At 40.9% G+C, this 18,981-nt stretch overlaps 1 long non-coding RNA gene across 1 annotated transcript; it reads left to right on the top strand.

The window, feature by feature from the left end:
* Positions 1-6,986: 6,986 nt before the first annotated feature.
* On the top strand, positions 6,987-15,624 carry LOC112845326 (uncharacterized). Its single transcript, XR_003218143.1, has 2 exons — positions 6,987-7,612; positions 13,994-15,624. It is a non-coding gene; the product is annotated as an uncharacterized LOC112845326 (long non-coding RNA).
* The last annotated feature ends 3,357 nt before the right edge of the window (positions 15,625-18,981 follow it).

Here is an 18,981-nt window from a genome sequence, read left to right as displayed (position 1 = left end):
ATCGACTCAAAACCATTGCTTTGGCCTGGTGGCCATTGTTTTTAGCCCACAACAACCGGCAGAACTGAACTTTGAAAAACCCTGTTTGTGTGTCACCAAATACCGTTTTAATATTTTTTTTAGCCGAGAATGTAGTGGTTTAATCTTCATATCTCTGATCGGTTTGTCAAGATACAGCCTCTTTGCAAAAGTGCTTCGATGATTTCGGAGATGTCTGCCCAGTCTCACGGCAAAGCGTGGGATAGACCCGCTCGACTCGCAAGCAATCGAGCTGTTGTTACCGCCGACAAAGCGCAGGCCCCGGTACACAGCTGTAATAACCCCCGCTGACACTGACTTATTTTACTGAGGTTATATTTATCGGGGTGTTATTTCCTGATGTTCGTATGTGTCCTACGTGTTTCAGTCGCCAATTCTGAATTATAACTAACATTAAAAACATGTTTAAGGAGGAGAGAGAGCAAATAAATTCGATTAACAGCTGATCTTTGGATTTCTGTTCAGTAATCAGCGTGACCTGCGTATAAACGCATAAAAGAGAAAACGTTGGTGTTTCCGTCATGTAGTAACTGCTGGCTTTAACTGTACAAAGGTTGTTCTACACTATGAAGCACATACAGACTTCATGATGTTCGGCTAATATTTTTATTGTGAATATTAATCATGAGGGTGACCTGTACACCACGGAGCAAGATCAGCATCTCTCCACGATATCTTCAGATCTCTAAGTTAACACAGAGTTTCCCAGCTGACTATCTAACTGTCATCTACGAATATGTCACGGGTCATATCAATATGATTTTACAGAAAAGCATCCTTAATACTGCCAACTATTCCAGAGACGTGAAAATCTACAGCATAAAGAACACAAAATTATAGCAGTCTAACGCAACACTGTAACAGAGATGAACCGTCAGTTTGTCGCAGATCAAAGTGGAATGAAAGTGATTGGTTGAACAGGTGTTCGTGATCTGTGTTATCTGCATTTTCATCAGTGTAAGAGACTCAGCAGCAGATTAGACTAACAGTTATACATTTAATAAATTACCAAATGAATCCATGATCGAACCTGTTCCGACAATTTGAGTTTGTATTCCCTCAGCTGCAGACTCGCTGCTGTTTAAATGTTTGAGAGGAAGATTAGATATAAAGCAAACATCAAACATAGACTCAGTCTGCGGTCACATTTGATATGAGGCCAGCACGGATATTGGCTGTGTCCTGTTTTAAGATCATACATGTAAAATTGTTGTCTGACCTCCGTCGATCCAGCCGCTCAGAGTCCGTGGTTACCATGGTTACTGCATAAGCAGCTATAATGTAAACATTACGCAGCATGGGTGTTTATGTTTTTCATTGCAAAAGAACTGTCTGAATGGTTAACTGACGTTAACTTGGATAAATTATAGTTAAGGAGTATCACAGATAACGCCCATGTGAGCTGCTGAAATCAGTAGGCTATTACTGAAATACACGTGCTATATCATAAACTACGATATAAATAGGGAGGTCCTATTAACATGTTTAGTTTTAAAGGACACCTTCCTGCCTTTAGTCTCATTCATGAGCAGTATTAGTTTTCTTCTAACATCCAGAAGTCTGCACGATGTGTTTCATAGTTTGTAACAAACCTTTTACAGTTAAACATAACATGACCAAAAAAGCAAAAAAAAAAAAAAAAAAAAAGAGAGAGAGAGAGAGAGAAATCACACAAATTATATGTTAAGCTCATTTGTTTTTAGTTAAGTAAACTCTAAAAATTCTAACATAGCTGGTGCTTAGAATACAGTTAAATAACTATTAAAAACAGATGATATAATATTTCTGTCCAGGTTCCAGTCTTCATCTTGAACATGCTGTTGCAAACTCTGCTCCTCTCGGTGGAAATGCGCCTTCTCTTTCCTCTTTGTATAAAAACATTTTAAAAGTCAGTTTAATCTCAAAATTCACTGTTAAATCCGAAACACACCAGATAAAGAAAAGCGAATAGTTCAGTCTAACACATGTGCCAGTGAACATTAAACGTCTGTAAAACTCTGCAGTTATGAAACATAACTTTAATTTGAGCCAAACCGATTTGCTCAGTTGTAAATAAAACAGCGAAGTAAACGTGACCCGACAGACAAAACCTGAGTGAATTAAGTCCAGCGTTTAACCACTGAGAGCTAAAACTCAGGTGAGGTTTCAAAGCTGTGTGCAGGTAATTGGACATCAGCTGCCGATAAAGTGGCTTCGCCTATAAAGTCCTCTGTAAGGAAACAAGCTCCAGCAGCTCTGCGCTCGGGAAAAATACTATATTTACTTATGTTGTGCAGAAAAATGCGCTGACATTGCGTTATATCAAGCACCGGCTGCCCAGTTAAACTGTGACTATCACCAGGTAACGTGGGCGTGTTTCTTGAATTAGCAGCAGGTGTTAAACAGCTGACAGGTGAGGAGGACGCATGCAGGTAAACTGAGGGCCTGCTGAGCTGATCGCTGGTGTCCTGAGAAACATGTCAGCTCGTTCTTTATGTTACAGAAGCACAGAGACACAAGACCAGGCGGAAAGAGACGATCGTTCGGTGAAAATGCGAATCTGCGAATGCAACATGTGGAACACGGAGAGTGGAATATGTAAACAAACCGGTTGACGTAACCCCCTCGGTGCACTCTGCATGCTGACTGTTAGCAGAGCTACTGAAATCTCTGAAAACATCTGAGCACTTTTGCAAACATGTTCTATGTTGACAACCTGACCAGACATGTGAAGATTACAGCGCGACATTCGCGGCTAAAACACTGTTAAAAGTGTAGTTGGTGACAGAAAAACGGGGTATTTTAAAACTACACCACCACCGTTGCTGCCTGTGATTTGAAACGCATTCTGGGATACCTGGCTGCCTCAAGTCTACAGAAGCAATCGATTATCTACGATCGACCTGTTTTGACTTACATTGCACGGCAACCAATCAAATGTTAGAGAAGCTGCATGGGCAGCGTTAACCCCGCCCCGTGAGTTTGATGGGTGAGTCTGACAGATAAAATTAATTCATGATGAGAGCCAGGCGCCAGGACTGCCAAAATGAAATAAATAAATATATCATGAAATAATTAATTAAATGTGTCAATAATTAATTAAAATGTGAAATACATAAATAATTAATTAAATGTGTCAATAATTAATTAATTAAATGTGTCATAACTATTTATTTAATTAATTAATTCCCATTTTAATTAATTATTGCCACATTTAATTAATTATTTAATGGTGTATTTAAGTAATTCATTATGGCAGTCCTGGCGTTCCATACACTGTAGATAAATATTGCAAAAAATGAAATAAAATAAAATAAAATTTGCAATTTGTAATTACATAATTAAACACTGGGCCAGTTTATTTTCGTATTATCGCTGGTTATTATTTTAGAGTAAATAAAGGAATAACGGGTAGCACCAAGCTGTTGATTATTTTCATTTCCATAGCAACGGTGTTTGAGGCTTATGGGTAGTGTGCAGCTACGGGATTAGTGCGCCGTTAGCGTAAATTGGTCTGATTGGTTGGAGCCGAGCGCATCCAAAACTAACAGGAGTGGTGAATAAAACTATAAATGTGTTTTACGTGAAATAAAAATAATAAACCCAACCAAGGATTATGTACGTTAAATCTGCGCACTTTCAGATCGTGAATCACTTTGGAAAATGAAGCGATTTTATTGTTGAATTATCAGTGTTACTTTCATGTGTTTTTGTTGAGAAATGTTAAGGATGTCATTAAAAGAAAGCATTAAATTAGGGAGAAAAACCCGTTCGTGGAGAGGGTCCCCGGTTTTCCAGTTAGATTGTACTTCAAGGCGTCACGTTTCGCCGTGACGGGGTTATTATTGGAGTAAATAGATGGCTGGAGCCTCTGCTCGAAGCGTCTCTGATCGCCGAGAGCGGGTTCATATTGGAATGAATTGACAACCCACAGCGTCGCATAAAAACGTGGAAGGGTACCTTCAGCGTCAGCATGAGAAGTTAAGGGACGTGACAAATCATCAGTAATTTACGCCTCGGGAGTGAGAACGGGTTGTAATTACATAAATTGCAAAAAAGTGCAATAAACTACAAAAAAATTAAAAATCGTTTTTGTTTTTTGAACATATATTTCTAGTTAGAGAAATTTAAGAGGCTTATCCCTCAAAACTGTAAATACAAAAAAGTTGCACAAAATACTTTCCCACCACAGGAAATTTATTTTGAGTGTCTTCATAGTTTTATTTTTGAAATACACCAATTTTTATATACTGCAGGAAAAACGAAAATAAATATTATAGTGCAAATTTGCAAAAAAGCAGCATGTGCATCAAAATTAACTATTTCCAGCAGTGCAATTTGAGTTCTAAGCATCCCAGAAACGACACAGAAAGTCATAAAGTCAAAGATAACTTTTAAAAACATCAGTATAGGCTCTGAGGCCCTGGTAGTAAAAAAAACTACTTTTCCACGAAAATGACGTCACTTCCGGTTTTACCTACAGAGTGAGGAAGAGTTAAACAGTCTTATAGCCACCGGTACAAAGGATTTCCTGTGGCGGTCAGTTCTCCATTTCGGGGCAATGAGTCTTTTGCTGCGTTTGCTCCGATGGTCCATCATGTGGGCGTGCATGGGGTGGGAGGGGTTGTCCATGATAGAAAGAAGCTTTTTTAGCATTCTCCTTTCAGCCACCTCCTCCAGGTTCTCAAGTCTGAAACCCAGGACAGAACCAGCCTTTCTAATCAGTTTGTTCAGCCTGTTGGCATCAGCTGTCTTCACCCCACTTCCCCAGCACACAGCTGCAAAGAACACGAAGCTCTCCAACACCGAGTGATAGAACATGGTCAGCATTTTCCTACCAACATTGAAGGACCTGAGCTGCCTCAGTAGAAAAAGCCGACTCTGCCCTTTTTTTGAAGATAGCATTGGCGTTCTTGGTCCAGTCCAGTTTACAGTCCAAGTGTACCCCCAGGTACCGGTAGTCCTCAACGATCTCCACATCAGCCCCTCTGATGGTGACAGGGGTAGGAGGAGGAGCCTGCTTCCTAAAGTCCATAACCAGTTCCTTTGTCTTTGTGATGTTAAGTTGTAGGTGGTTTAGCTCACACCACTCGACAAAGCTGTCCACCACACTCCTGTACTCCTCTTCCTACCATCCCTGATACAGCCCACAATGGCAGAGTCATCCGAGAATTTCTGCAGATGACATGACTGAGACTTGTACCTGAAGTCAGATGTGCAGAGGGTGAAGAGGAAGGCTGATAGTACCGTCCTCTGCGGCACCCCTGTGCTGCTCAGGATGTTATCTGAGCGGCAGCTCTTCAGTCAGACATGCTGTGGTCGACTTGTTAAATAGTCCGTAATCCAACCTACCAGTGGGGCGTCCACCTGCATTTCCGTGAGCTTATTCCCCAGCAGTGATGGTCTGATCGTGTTAAGAGCACTAGAGAAGTCAAAGAACATGACCCTCACAGTGCTCCCAACAATGTCCAGATGAGAATAAGCCTGGTCCAGCAGGTAGATGATGGCATCCTCCACGCCGATACGAGGTTGATAAGCAAACTGCAGGGGGTCCAGCCAGGGCTCCACGAGCAGACGCAGATGTTTCAGGATGAGCCTCTCTAGCGTCTTCATGATATGTGAGGTCAGAGCCACTGGCCTGTAGTCACCGAGGGTCGACGGGTTGATCTTTTAAGGGACAGGAACCAGGCAGGATGTCTTCTAGATTGATGGGACTCTCTGCATTTCCAGGCTCATGTTGAAGATCCGTTGTAGAACTCCAGACAGCTGGGAAGCACAGCACCCGAGGGCACCTGGGACTGACACCATCAGGGCCAGCAGCTTTGCTGGAGTGGAGTCTGCCCAATTCTCTTTTGATGTCATCTGCTGAGAGGGACAGGGTGAGACAGTCTGAGGGGGCAGGTGAGGGGGAGGCGAAAGGAGAAGATGGGAAGAGCTGGGTGTGGAGACAGGAGACGCAGGGCAGTCAAACCTATTGAAGTCCAGATTTAGGTTGTTAGCACTTTCGACGTCCCCATCCATCCCAACACCTCTCTTTTGTCTGCGCCGCGTTGGCATCAGGGGCGATGTAAACAATGACGATAATGGCGAGAGAAAACTTCCGCGGTAAATAATATGGTCGAAGACCGACTGCTAACAGTTCGATGTGTTTGTTACACACAGCCATCCTCACCTTAACGTGACTGGGGGAACACCAGCGATTGTTGACATAAAGAGTGAGTCCTCCTCCCCTCTTCTTCTCGCTGCTGCCTGGGTCCCTGTCCGCTCTCACACACGTAAATCCGTTTATATCCACCACCTGGTCCGGGATGTTTTTGTGCAGCCATGTCTCCGTGAAACACATAACACTGCATTCTCGGAAAACTTTCTCTGTCCTTGTTAGCGTCGCGATCTCCTCCATCTTATTAACCAGCGATCTGACATTGCCAGTCACTACTGAGGGGAGAGCAGCTTTTCCTCCTCAGTCTTCGTGTTTTCCCGGCTCTGCAGCCGCGGTAGATCCTCTTGATCGCCAAAGGGATCTCATGCTGAACACCGGCATGGCTATGCTGTCTTAGTCCCAGCAGCTGGTAGATAGAGCTGCGTGTCATCTGCATAGCAGTGAAAATTTATGCTATGTCTTCTAATGATGCTGCCTAGGGGAAGCATGTATAATGTAAATAGAATTGGTCCTAGCACTGAACCCTGTGGAACACCATAATTGACCTAAGTGTGTGAAGAGGACTCTCCATTTACATGTACAAATTGGAGTCTATTAGATAGATATGATACAAACCACTGCAGTGCAGTACCTGTAATACCTACAGCATGTTCTAATCGCTCTAATAGGATAATATGGTCAACAGTATCAAACGCAGCACTAAGGTCTAGCAGGACAAGCACAGAGATGAGTCCACTGTCAGAGGCCATAAGACGATCATTTGTAACCTTCACTAAAGCTGTTTCTGTGCTGTGATGGGCTCTGTTAAAGGATTTTTATATGTATTTTGCTCTATTGTAGTTAAAAATCCCTAGTTGTTTAGCTTCATTTAAAACTCCTGCATACATTGTGTTTTGACAAAAGCTTGCATGAGGAAACTGCCACAGGAAACCTCACTCTTGCTGAGTTTGCTGAGATAAGCTTGACCAGTTCCTGTTGTGACAGTTTGAACGTATATGCTTTATGCTTATCACCTTGTAAGGAGTTGTTTTGTACTCACAAGGGGTGGCGCCCTGAAATGTGCTACCTAAGAGCTGTCTATAAATAAAGAGAGAACCGATGTCTCGGCGCGTGTCTCTGCGGAGACATTGCCCATGTGGATCTATATGTCTGAGTCTGTCTTTCTTGCCTCCTGAGTTTTCTCTTAACATTTTTGGTCCTTCGAGCACAGGAGGGAAATATATCGAATAATTTGTTCGTGACTCCCTAACCAGAGGTCCAGAACTGCATCCTGACATCGTGGGAACCCGGCACCGTAAGACTGTCGACAGCCCTCCGAGAGGAGGATAAAAAACCTAGGACGTGAATTCGGGTCTAGGTTGGTGTCTTTAGCCCCGGGCCACGGCGGTGGGATCCAGTGAGCGGCCTCAACACTAGCCAGAGAACCCAGGATGGGTAAGAAACGACTCCATTGTGAAATGTCTTGCGATAAGACAGAATAAAATAGGCCTGAAATAATAAAAAGAGTCTAGGCACATTCACCCGAGACTGAATGAATTGGATTGGTTGTTGAGATAGCCGAAAGTATCTCTGGAAAATTCTGGTGGTTTGACTCTCCACGGATAATAAGTACTTAGGCTGAGGAATAGCCTGGAATATTCCTGGAAGTTAAATAGCAGCTGCGCGTTCAAAACTGTGTGTGTGTGTGTGTGTGTGTGTGTGTGTGTGTGTGTGTGTTCAATTCAATTCAATTCAATTTTATTTATATAGCGCCAAATCACAACAAAAGTCGCCTCAAGGCGCTTTATATTGTACAGTAGATCGCACAATAATAAATACAGAGAAAAACCCAACAATCATATGACCCCCTATGAGCAAGCACTTAGGCGACAGTGGGAAGGAAAAACTCCCTTTTAACAGGAAGAAACCTCCGGCAGAACCAGGCTCAGGGAGGGGCGGCCATCTGCTGCGAGCGGTTGGGGTGAAAGAAGAAAAACAGGATAAAGACATGCTGTGGAAGAGAGACAGAGATTAATAACAGATATGATTCGATGCAGAGAGGTCTATTAGCACATAGTGAGTGAGAAAGGTGACTGGAAGAGAAAAACTCAATGCATCATGGGAATCCCCGGCAGCCTACGTCTATTGCAGCATAACTAAGGGAGGATTAAGGGTCACCTGGTCCAGCCCTAACTATATGCTTTAGCAAAAAGGAAAGTTTTAAGCCTAATCTTGAAAGTAGAGATAGTGTCTGTCTCCCGAATCCAAACTGGAAGTTGGCTCCACAGAAGAGGGGCCTGAAAACTGAAGGCTCTGCCTCCCATTCTACTTTTAAATATTCTAGGAACAACAAGTAGGCCTGCAGTGCAAGAGCGAAGTGCTCTAATGGGGTGATATGGTACTACAAGGTCATTAAGATAAGATGGGGCCTGATTATTTAAGACCTTGTATGTGAGGAGCAGGATTTTGAATTCAATTCTGGATTTAACAAGAAGCCAATGAAGGGAAGCCAAAACAGGAGAAATATGCTCTCTCTTTCTAGTCCCTGTCAGGACCCTTGCTGCAGCATTTTGGATTAGCTGAAGGCTTTTCAGCGAGTTTTTAGGACATCCTGATAATAAAGAATTACAGTAGTCCAGCCTGGAAGTAATAAATGCATGAACTAGTTTTTCAGCATCATTCTGAGACAGGATATTTCTAATTTTAGAGATGTTGCGCAAATGGAAGAAAGCAGTCTTACATATTTGTTTAATATGTGCGTTGAAGGACATGTCCTGGTCAAAAATGACTCCAAGGTTTCTCACAGTGTTACTGGAGGCCAAGGTAATGCCATCCAGAGTAAGAATCTGCTTAGATACCATATTTCTAAGATTTTCAGGGCCGAGTACAATAACCTCAGTTTTATCTGAATTAAGAAGCAGAAAGTTAGCGGCCATCCAGGTCTTTATGTCTTTAAGACATTCCTGCAGTTTAACTAATTGGTCTGTGATACCTGGCTTCATGGATAGATAGAGCTGCGTGTCATCTGCATAGCAGTGAAAATTTATGCTATGTCTTCTAATGATGCTGCCTAAGGGAAGCATGTATAATGTAAATAGAATGGGTCCTAGCACTGAACCCTGTGGAACACCATAATTGACCTTAGTGTCTGAAGAGGACTCTCCATTTATATGTACAAATTGGAGTCTATTAGATAGATATGATACAAACCACTGCAGTGCAGTACCTGTAATACCTACAGCATGTTCTAATCGCTCTAATAGGATATTATGGTCAACAGTATCGAATGCAGCACTGAGGTCTAGCAGGACAAGCACAGAGATGAGTCCACTGTCAGAGGCCATAAGAAGATCATTTGTAACCTTCACTAAAGCTGTTTCTGTGCTGTGCTGAGCTCTGAAACCTGACTGAAACGCTTCAAATAAGCCATTCCTCTGCAGATGATCAGTTAGCTGTTTGACAACTACTCTTTCAAGGATTTTTGATATGAAAGGAAGGTTGGAGATTGGCCTGTAATTAGCTAAGACAGCTGGGTCTAGAGATGGCTTTTTAAGTAAAGGTTTAACTACAGCCACCTTGAAGGCCTGTGGTACATAGCCGATTATTAGAGATAGGTTGATCATATTTAAGATTGAAGCATTAATTAATGGCAGGACTTCTTTGAGCAGTTTTGTAGGAATGGGGTCTAAAAGACACGTTGATGGTTTGGAGGAATTAATTATTGAAGTTAACTCAGAAAGATCAATTGGAGAAAAAGAGTCTAACTTAACATTGATGGTACTAAAAGTAGCTGTAGATAATATTACATCTGTGGGATGATTATTGGTAATTTTTTCTCTAATGATAAAAATTTTATTTGTGAAGAAGTTCATGAAGTCATTACTAGTTAACGTTAAAGGGATTGTTGGCTCAGTAGAGCTCTGACTTTTTGTCAGCCTGGCTACAGTGCTGAAGAGAAACCTGGGGTTGTTCTTATTTTCTTCAATCAGTGACGAATAGTAAGATGTTCTGGCTTTGCGGAGGGCTTTCTTATAAAGCAGCAAACTATTTCTCCAGGCTAAATGATGATCCTCTAAATTTGTGACACGCCATTTCCTCTCCAGCTTACGAGTTATCTGCTTTAGGCTACGTGTTTGCGAATTATACCACGGAGTCAGGGACTTTGGATTTGAGGCCTTAGTTTTCACAGGAGCTACAGTATCCAGAGTCGTACGTAGTGAGGAGGTAAAATTGTAAATGTGTGTGTGTTTACTTTGGAGAACTAAGTCACGTTGTGGTCTTAGTGGGCCAGGCTAGTTCTGTGTCACAGTTTTCAGTTCACGACTTGGCGACAAAGGAAAGGGGTTGAGTTTTATCTCATAAAAGTCACATCGCTTCTGTTTAGCAGAAGTAGAAGGGCATGTGACCACCCCCTCCCGAGTCGAGCATGCCAAGGGATTGAAAACTGTATTTGTTGTACTTTGTGTATAAAACTATATAAAATAAAAGAATAACAAGTGATTAAATAAATAAACTTATTAATAATAAAATAGTAATTAAATACAGAAATGGGAAATTAACAAAAGATGAGCTATTTATGGAAAAAAGATGCCCCGGGCCAGGAAAAATAAGTGTTAAAAGATGGAGGAATAAAAGTAAATTACCTAAAACCGAATGGACGGGAGAATGTACCGAAGAAGCTATGATTAAATTAGAATTTATACTCAAAGAAGAAATACGTGTCACAAAAAATAAAAAGGAAAAAATTAAACGTGAAGAAGAGAAGAAAAGTTCTTTGATATTATTATATTATTAAAGATATTATGCTGCTATTATTTGCTGCTATTTTTTATGATCATGATTACTATTCCATTAATTATTAATATTGATATTGCATTTAGAGGTTTAAACATATGGGCACCCAATTAAGCTTTTATTACAAGTCCAGTAATACTTTGAATATGACTGTGTTTTGGATAAAGCAAGTGTCTTGTAGTGGAAAGAGACAAATTATGAGGGACATTTCTAAAAGGAAAGAAATCCCACAAACCTTAAAGTGCACTTGAAAAGCTCGCACAAGAAGACTAACCTAGCTTACCTGGAGAAGGTAAGGGAGCACGCCCAACCCTCATCCCCAGAAACAGAAGCTAACACCAGGCAAGGCAGCGTGATGCATCCCGAGACAACAGGACTGGGATATCTACATAACTGTGTGAGTCAATTGCCTTAACACCCGGTGCTGCAAGAGTTAATAGTCTCATTGGGGCCAAGATATACATTTTATAGTTGCCTGGTATCAATGGTTGTTCATCTGCCTTTATTTATTTATTTAAAGAACCCATAGCTGGGAATGTGAGTTGTCTGTCTCTGCGTGTTAGCCCTGCGACAGACAGGCGACCTGTCCAGGGTGTAGGGTATGGTAGCTGGAATAGCAACATACCTAAGGATAAGCAGAAGAGAATGACTGATATGATGAAACTGGGATTTTGTTACACTTTATTGCAAACACAACTAAAACTATAACTGAAACTAATCAAAACTAAACTGAAACTAAGGATTTTCCAAAAAATAAAAACTAAACTAAACTAGCAAACAATTGGTAAAAACTAATTAAAACGAATATAAAATTGAAAATCTGAAGTCAAAACGAAATAAAAATAAAAACTAATGAAAATTGCAAAACTATTAAAACCCTGCAAGTTACACACTCTTTATTTTGTATTAATTTTTTTTGTTTTTTAAGTGCAGAAGCTGCATGATATTAAAAGCTTACACATGGAGCAGCCTGTGAGCTCAGTTTTTCTTCACACTTCTGCTTTGTTTCTGACAGCAGTTTTTTTTTCTTTTTCTTTTGTGTCCCAACTCATGAGTGTAAAGCGTTCATGCCATTAGCAATTTGTTTTTGTTTTTGTTTGATTATTTTGTTGGTTTGGGAACAAATTTGTGATCATACTTGTGGATCACAGTGACAAGAAATGATTAGGCACATGATTTACCGATGCCTAGTTTTAGAGCTGTGAGCTATGAGCTGTAAGCAATGCAAAGTTTTTCCCAACTTAGAAGTTTGACATATGTAACATGTATGAGATATATGAATTATTTTAAAACGAAATAGAAATTGTCCAAAATGCCTTAAGAAAATATGTAGTGCTGTATCTAAAAAAAAAAAAAGAAGAAGCATTCAGTAACTTGGAAATGACCTTTCTACACGTAGATGGAAGTGCAGGTTACATGAAAGCAGTTTTAACACAGGCATTTGGAGAAAAACAACGCCTGCTTGCATTTTACTTCTGTAAATTGGACTCTGTTGTGTCAGGCCTGCCCACATGTGTGCAAACCTGCATGGCCGCAGCAGAGGCAGTAAAAAGTCAGCTGACATTGTTTTAGGGCGCACTTTAATCACCAAAGTGCCCCATGCAGTGACTTTAATTTTAAATCTAAGCCAATTTGTCTTACCTGACACATGTGAGACAACTCTCAAATGTTGGACACTTATTGTCGCTATATGGAAAGTTCGACAAAGAGTTCGATTAGTCTGCAGAAACAGGAAATATGTGTGCCTGTGGTGTGTCTGTGACAGGAAATCGTGTGTGTAACAGGAACTATATGCCCAAAAAAGGAGCTGTGTCAAGAAAGCAGACAGAGAGACACACGGACAGTCAGTATGTTTTTTCAGCAGTGCATCACTTTGCAAAATTAGGCCGAAAAGAGGAATGATTACATCTACTGGACGCCCAGTACAACATGGAAATGTTCTGTAAACCTTACTAGATGTAATTACCTTACCAAAACAACTAGCCTTATGCAAATGTGCTGCACATCAACAGACATGTCAGACATAACTAAAGGAAATACTTTTGCAGACGAAGCAGCTAAAGCAGCTGCGAAACAAAAAGTGGACACACTGGTGTTTGACACCTCCATGCAAATTCCACTGGATGTTTTAAAAGATGAACAAAAATCGGCGCCATTGCTAGAGCAAAAGAAATGGTTGAGGTGCGGAGCAATTCTACAGAATGATCTGATGATATGTGATGGGAAACCAATACTACCGAAGTCTTTACAAAAAACGGTAGCTCTTGTGACACATGGAGTTACTCATGTGTCAACAGGAGGGAGTATATTTAATTAGTTAAAAACACTTCTATACATTAAATTTTGAAACTTCGGCAAAAGCATTTATAAGAACATGCATGATCTGTCAAAAGCATAACACTCAAGGGAACTTAAGACCAAAGAGAGGTCATTTCCCTACTCCACCACATCCATTTCATACCAATCACATGGATTTTATTGAGCTAAATGAAAGCCAAGGTTCAAAATACGCCTTAGTGATCATAGATGTGTTCTCAAAATGGCCAGAAATTTATCCTGTAAAAAAGACAGACGCAATCTCTGTAGCAAAAAGCCTATGTAACCATTTTGTTCCAACATATGGCATACCGTCCCTAATAAGATCAGACAATGGAACACATTTTGTAAATGATGTAATTAGCAAGGTCTCCGAAGCATTGGGATTTAGTATAAAAAATCACTGTGCCTACCACCCACAAAGTGCAGGGCTAGTGGAAAGAACAAATGGCACTATCAAGCAAAAATTGAGAAAGTGCATGGAAGAGACAGGGAAACCATGGCCTGAATGTATAGGTCTAGTGAAAATGTGGATGAGATTAACACAAGGCTTACAAAAATTGACGCCATTCGAAATAATTCATGGAAGACCTTTCCCACTACCAATACTGAGTGAACCAGTAAACAAATCAGCTAGAAAGACCACTCTAGCAGAGTGGATGGCAAAGCTACTAGAAAATACAGAAATTGTGTTAAACAACAAATTGCCGTGTGACTCTTCTCCAGTATCTTGCAGGTTGAAGCCAGGTGATTGGATCCTGATAAGGGTACTCCAGAGGAAAAATTGGAGCTCACCCCATTGGGAAGAGCCATACCAGGTGCTCTTAACAACACCTACTGCATGCAAGATTGCTGAAAGACTATCTTGGATTCATCAGAGCCACTGTAAGAAAGTGAGTGAGAGCTTAGACTAAGAGACACCGACGCCCCTACTCTCTGGTAATCTGAAAGGTGGAGGAAGGGCTGATTGGGTATATCCTGCCCTTTTCTTCTTGCCTTTAGTCTACTTATCAGAGGGGTCAGGTGCGCCAGGTCGACATGAGGAATCTGTCCCTTGCAGCACTTACTCTTGCTGTGCTAGTCACAGCATGTCTTCTATGGCTCCGCCCGGATTTGACACAGCACCAGTAAAGAACAATGGACGCTTCTAATGGCACCTATTGGGTGCAGGGAATGGCCTGGCTATGTGGTCAGCGTGCCTATTTCACTCTCCCTAAGAACTGGACAGGTACGTGTGCTCCAATCTTCATATCCGATCACACATTCAAGATAACCACCGACAACCAGTCATACGCAAGAAGGAAAAGGTCCACCAGCTTATCAGCTCTAAAAGCACATGACCCAATATGGGGCTCTGACGTCCCACAGGAATTCAAGCTTTGGACTACAGGACAGAAAGTGCTGCACTCACTCTTTCTGTGGGTGGGCACAGGAAAAAATGCGCTGAGGATCGAGACATTGAACTACCGGTTTGGACTATTCCTCAATGCATCATGCCGAATCAATGACCAGCAGAACGAGGAGATAGATACCCTGCGAATAATGGTCATGCAACACCAAGTAGCACTCGATATTGTACTAGCTGAGAAAGGAGGACTATGTGTACTTTTCAACACCACCTGTTGCACTTACATACCTGATAACATACATTCTAGCAACATGACAGATGCGTTGAAGGTTTAATACTCATAGGACTCCTGCTTACACTGTTCTGTGTGTTTTCTACATGTGTTCTCCCATGTCTCAGGAAGATGATTTCTAAAATGATTTCCACATCATTGACAGCTTATGTTTTTGTACCAATGGATGACAAAAACGATCTGAGTAATAGTGAGGATAACGTTGAAGACGAAAATGTTTATGTGTAAGAAGAAAATCTCAAAGACGACCTGTAAAGCTAGATTGCAATATAAGTAACACATAATGATGACATATTTGAAAATGCTAGGAGCAAGAGAACATGTTCTGAAATAAAGTGTGAAACGTGTTTAAATGAGCCAAAACAGGAGGGAATGTTAAAGGATTTTTATATGTATTTTGCTCTATTGTAGTTAAAAATCCCTAGTTGTTTAGCTTCATTTAAAACTCCTGCATACATTGTGTTTTGACAAAAGCTTGCATGAGGAAACTGCCACAGGAAACCTCACTCTTGCTGAGTTTGCTGAGATAAGCTTGACCAGTTCCTGTTGTGACAGTTTGAACGTATATGCTTTATGCTTATCACCTTGTAAGGAGTTGTTTTGTACTCACAAGGGGTGGCGCCCTGAAATGTGCTACCTAAGAGCTGTCTATAAATAAAGAGAGAACCGATGTCTCGGCGCGTGTCTCTGCGGAGACATTGCCCATGTGGATCTACATGTCTGAGTCTGTCTTTCTTTCCTCCTGAGTTTTCTCTTAACAGGCTCTGAAACCTGACTGAAACTCTTCAAATAAGCCATTCCTCTGCAGATGATCTGTTAGCTGTTTGACAACTACTCTTTCAAGGATTTTTGATATGAAAGGAAGGTTGGAGATTGGCCTATAATTAGCTAAGACTGCTGGGTCTAGAGATGGCTTTTTAAGTAAAGGTTTAACTACAGCCACCTTGAAGGCCTGTGGAACATAGTCGATTATTAGAGATAGGTTGATCATATTTAAGATTGATGAATTAATTAATGGCAGGACTTCTTTGAGCAGTTTTGTAGGAATGGGGTCTAAAAGACACGTTGATGGTTTGGAGGAATTAATTATTGAAGTTAACTCAGAAAGATCAATTGGAAAAAAAGAGTCTAACTAAACATCGATGGTACTAAAAGTAGCTGTAGATAATACTACATCTGTGGGATGATTATTGGTAATTGTTTCTCTAATGATAAGAATTTTATTTGTGAAGAAGTTCATGAAGTCATTACTAGTTAACGTTAAAGGGATTGTTGGCTCAGTAGAGCTCTGACTTTTTGTCAGCCTGGCTACAGTGCTGAAGAGAAACCTGGGGTTGTTCTTATTTTCTTCAATCAGTGACGAATAGTAAGATGTTCTGGCTTTGCGGAGGGCTTTCTTATAAAGCAGCAAACTATTTCTCCAGGCTAAATGATGATCCTCTAAATTTGTGACACGCCATTTCCTCTCCAGCTTACGAGTTATCTGCTTTAGGCTACGTGTTTGAGAATTATACCACGGAGTCAGGTACTTCTGATTTGAGACCTTAGTTTTCACAGGCGCTATAGTATCCAGAGTCGTACGTAGTTAGGAGGTAAAATTATTAACAAGATAATCGACCTCTGTTGGAGTAGCGTTCAGATAGCTGCTCTGCTCTATGTTGGTACAGGGCATTGAAGATGATAACAGTGGGTGGATTATATTCTTAAACTTAGTTACAGCACTTTCAGAAAGACATCGACTGTGATGAAGTCTACTCTCCACTGCTGTGTAATCAATTATTGTAAATGTAAATGTTATCAGGAAATGATCAGACAGCAGAGGGTTTTCAGGAAACACTGTTAAATGTTCAGTTTCTATGCCATATGTTAAAACAAGATCTAGAGTGTGATTAAAGTGGTGGGTGGGTTCTTTTACATTTTGAGAGAAGCCAATTGAGTCTAATAACAGATTAAATGCGATGTTGAGGCTGTCATTTTTAGCATCTACATGGATGTTAAAGTCACCCACAATAATGATTTTATCTGAGCTGAGCACTAAATCAGATAAAAAGTCTGAGAAATCAGAGAGAAACTCTGTGTAAGGCCCAGGTGGACGATAGATGATAACAAGTAAGACTGGTTTCTGAGTTTTACAGCTGGGGTGGACAAGGCTAAACATCAGGCTTTCAAATGAATTAAAAGTCTGTCTTGGTCTTTCGTTAATTAATAGGCTGGTGTGAAAAATTGCTGCCACACCGCCCCCTCGGCCTGTGCTTCAAGGTTTCTGGTAGTTAGAATGAGTCGGGGGTGTTGATTCATTTAAACTAACATAATCATCCTGCTGCAACCAGGTTTCTGTAAGGCAGAGTAAATCGATTTGTTGATCAATTATTAAGTCATGTACTAACAGAGACTTGGAGGAGAGAGACCTAATATTTAATAATCCACATTTAACTGTTTTACTCTTTGGTTCAGATGTGGATACTGTATTGTTCTTTCTTTCTGATTTTTTATGTTTAAATTGTTTATTGCTGGTTTTTAGTTTGTTTTTTTGTCTGTTTGGGAGCTGACACAGTCTCTATGGAGACGGGTTTTTGGGGGGGATAGCAGGAGGAGAGAAGCTGCAGAGAGGCGTGGAAGACTGCAACTCTGCTTCCTGGTCCCAACTTTGGATAGTCATATTTTGGGGGGTTTAATAAATCGAATTGAATTGTGGATAGAATCGATTCGGGACCTTGTGAATCGGAATTGAGTCGATTCTAGAAATCAGTGATGGTACCCAGCCCTAAAAAGACATAGAAGGGAGACAAGGAGGGAAACAAAAAAGGGGAAGCATGGGAACAAAAGAGGGAGACAGAAAAATAGGACACGACTAGGAGCTGGAGAGCAAGGAAGACACACACATATAGCGAGGGAGAGAAGGACACATAGATGAAGACAAAGGTAACCTAAGAACATAAACCAGAAATCGCAAATATACTCAGTGACATAAAAGTCAATACTAAGTTGTATAAAACTAAATCAGTAGCTCATATGAGTCAAAGAGCCAGAACCATGACGTATGAATTTGACCACAGACTGGTTAATTTCATTCATGCTAAATCATCATTTGGCTTATTCCTGAAAACTAGAAACATAAACACTCATGGCATCTTCAATACCATCTATGTGGAAATGTTTCTGTGTTGTCTTTAGCTCTGTTTTGATATCTGACTTGTGGTTTCTGAGGATATCGGTCCATGACACTGGTTTCATCTCACTCAAAACGAATTGAAATCTGTGCATAAAATGTAAATGTTCTCACAACTAACTGGTTCGAGTCACTTGTTCTAATGTAATGATGTCCAGCTTGTCCTTGCTGCTCTTATTCTCCTCATTTGGAGTCGGATGTTTGGCTCTCACCTTCTCCCCAAAAGTATTGCTGAGGAAAAAGTAAACAACAGGGTCCAGGCAGATGTTGAAAACTGACACCATGGTGGTCACCTCCTTCAGGTAGAACAATACTGGACCTACTGAGTCATCGCTCCACAGAAACGTAAAGGGAAGACGAACCAGGTGAAACGGGACAAAGCAAACACAGAAGATGCTGACTAGTGCTGGGCGATATGACGATATATATCGTGTGGATGATAGAAAAGTGTCTATTGTGCCATTTGTCTTCTATCGTTTCTATTGTTTCTAACCCTAATTTTATAAATTATTACATAAAATATATAATTAACCCTTTACAACCGGTCGGAGCAGGCACGCTCCGTTTTGCCTAACTATTTTTAAATCCCTGTAGAACTGGAACCACTTAAGGTAAAGGTTCCTTACCTGTTGGCAGCGATGTACCCCATGAATAATATGCTGGCACACATGTTAATGAATAAGGCAGAAGCTCCAAAGCTGTAGTACAGCCTACGAATGATGGGAGAGCTGCTGGCATAGTAGGTAATGCGAAGTGGCAGACAGAGGCAGAGCAGGAAGTCAGCAGCTGTCAGGTTCTTCAAGTAGACCATCAAGCTTTTGGATACCTCAGGCCAATCTCGACAAAGATAGACCTTCAATGTAAAGCCATTAAGGAGTAAACCCACCTGAAAATAGAGTGGAAGG

Source organism: Oreochromis niloticus, unplaced genomic scaffold (genome assembly GCF_001858045.2).
Source record: "Oreochromis niloticus isolate F11D_XX unplaced genomic scaffold, O_niloticus_UMD_NMBU tig00006690_pilon, whole genome shotgun sequence".
Lineage (NCBI taxonomy): Eukaryota > Metazoa > Chordata > Actinopteri > Cichliformes > Cichlidae > Oreochromis > Oreochromis niloticus.
This window is presented reverse-complemented; position numbering and strand designations above follow the sequence as displayed.